We start from the raw sequence: 2,768 nt of genomic DNA, 5'->3' as shown, positions 1-2,768 counted from the left end.
GTAGTGTGGTCATTTTAACAATATTAATTCTTCCAATCATTGAGCACAGTATATCTTTCCATATATTTGTGTCATCTTCAGTTTCTTTCATCAGTGTTCTATAGTTTTCCAAGTACAGGTCTTATACCTCCTTTGTTAGACTCATTCCTAGGTACTTAATTTTTTTGATGCTGTGATAAATGGGATTTTTTTCTTTCTCTTTTTTTATTGTTTGCATGGGATTGTTTTCTTTTTTTTTTTAAAGGTGGAATTTAATCTTTATTTACAGGACACTGCAAGATATGAAATTCCACATAGAAATAAGAAACCCATTGAGAGGAGAAGCTTCATACAGTATGTACAGTTTGGAACTGTTCAAGTATAGTTCCTTTGTAAAAAGTGCTACAATAACAAACCACGTGTAAAGAGTTCTTAGTAGAGAAACAGTAAGACAAACTTCTACCAAACATAATACACAACAAACAACTTTATGCCTCAGATGTACAATCTAAAAGTTGAAGGTCCCAGCAGTGCCATCCTGAACTTGGCATGTATACCCTTCAGAGGTAGTTTCTGGCACAACATTTTGATCTTCCTCTTCCTCCACAGAGAAATACTTCTCAATCAAGTTTAATGAAGCTTTGTACACAGACTCATTTTCATGGTTTTGCAGAGCTTCAATTTTGTCCAAACCTCCACATTCTTCAACCCTTATACTAAGTTTCTCAGTTTCCCCTAGTTTCTCAGCAGTCTGAAAGATATTTGAGATAGCATCCAGAATAACCAGAATAATTTTAGTGTCTTTCGCAGTTAGGAGGTTCATCAACGGTTCTATTATGCCACAATGAACAAGGTATACAATCTGCTCAACTGTTCCGCCGCTTGTGTAGTTGGTCACAGCCCATACAGCTTCCTTTTGTGTCTTAAAGTCGGCCTTAGAGAGAACGCCAACAAGGACTGGGACTAATCCATGATATACAACTTGCTGTATCTGGTCCTGGCGGCCAGCCGTGATGTTTGACATTGTCCACGTAGCTTCCTTCTGAATATTAGTTTTGGAGTTTGTAAGCAGGCTGGGAAAGATGGCAAGTGCTCCTGCATCTATTACAACCTGAGTCTGTTCATCTATCCCAGTGACAATATTCCCTATGGCTCTTAGCGCGGGAGTCACAATTGGCAATTCAGTAGCTCCTAAAAGCTTCACAAGTTGGGGTACAACCCCAGTTTTCACAATCATTTCAATCCATTCATTTGGACCATCGGTAAGGTAGGAAATACCCCAGCAGGTATCAGCTAAAACTTCTGGATCATCGTGATGCAGGAGACGAACTAAAGTAGGAAGAATTTGCTCAACAGCATCTAAGGGGAGTGCAGGATTCTTGTTGTGACAAAGATTTGAAAGTGTCCAGGTAAGATTACGTAAGTAACCACATGCTAAAGATGACAAATCAGGAACCGCCAAAAGTGCCAACAGCAGGTCAACTGCACCATACTTGATAACCAAGTCTCGGAAAATCGAGCCATCACCTGCAATGTTTCCTAGAGCCCATACAGCTTGTTCACTGATATGAGTGTGGGGAGATGCCAACAGAGAAATGAATGCTGGGATAGCACCTCCATCTACCACAGCCTTTGTCTGTTCTGATGTCCCGGAAGCAATGTTAGTGAGGGCCCAAGCAGATTCAAACTGAATGGGACTACAATCAGTTCTGCCCAAGAAGGACACAAATTTTGGAAACAAACCAGCCCGGATTATGCTGTCTATAGGGGACTGTTTTTCCCTGGAAAGCAGCTTCCTAGCAGCTTGAGTAGCTTGGAGCTGGCTTTCCAAATTGTTGCTATTTATGCCTTTGACAATGTCATCAACAGACCAATTTACAGTGCCCTGGTTGTTGCAGTTTTCCTGCAGTGGAGAAGCAGCATCATCTGGAACGGAGCTGACATTTCTCCTTTTCAGCATCTGGTCATCCTTCTTAGCTTTCCTGAGCTCCACATTAACTTCTATTCGGTGCCGCCTCATTTCTGTACTGTCTTTCCCCTTGTTCCTGAATCTGTTAAGGCGGGCAGCTGGTGAATAGCATTCTCATTGATGGACATGGTTATGAGACAAAGGGAGAAAGCTACACAGCCAGCTCAAGCTTCCACAGGAGGCGGTGCGGGGCGCACAGGCTGCGGATCGACTGCGCTCAAGACGTCCACCACGGTCAGCCAGAGGACGGTGTCGGGATTGTTTTCTTAATTTCCTTTTTGATAGTTCAGTGTTAGTGTATAGAAACACAATAATTTTCTATATATTAATTTTGTATCCTAAAACTTTACCAAATTCATTGATGATTTCTAGTAGGTTTTTGGTGGCATCTAAAGGATTTTCTATGTCATGTCATGTCTATAGTTCATGACATTTATAAACTGTGACAGTTTTACATCTTTCTTTCCAATCTGAATTCCTCTTATTAACTTTTTTCTGGTTTGATTTGTGTGGTTTGGACTTCCAATACTCTGTTGAATAAAACCTACTCTGACTTTTAAATCCATATTCTTTTCCTCTACCAAATACAAACAGGAACTGGGTCCCAAACAGCTAATTAATTAGAGGTTCCTTATGGATTATATCCAGGAGCAAAATCTTAGGACTAGATGGATTCAGTAAATAGTACATGAAGTCAGATGGCAAAAAACTTCAGAGTATAATTTTCAAAAACTTCAAAAGCACTACTTTCTCTCAAATATATAGGGGACATATGTTAATTAATAGCAGAAACTCACTAATGGCGTAATCAGCAGGATGG

General features: G+C 40.3%; 1 pseudogene; it reads right to left on the bottom strand.

Annotated features, from left to right (window-relative positions):
• Positions 1 to 451: 451 nt before the first annotated feature.
• LOC137207533 (importin subunit alpha-1 pseudogene) lies at positions 452 to 2,196 on the bottom strand (annotated as a pseudogene).
• Between the last annotated feature and the right edge of the window lie 572 nt (positions 2,197 to 2,768).

Source organism: Pseudorca crassidens, chromosome 15 (genome assembly GCF_039906515.1).
Source record: "Pseudorca crassidens isolate mPseCra1 chromosome 15, mPseCra1.hap1, whole genome shotgun sequence".
NCBI classification, from domain to species: Eukaryota; Metazoa; Chordata; class Mammalia; order Artiodactyla; family Delphinidae; genus Pseudorca; species Pseudorca crassidens.
The sequence above is the reverse complement of the archived record's forward strand: the minus strand, read 5'-3'. Positions and strand labels throughout refer to the sequence as shown.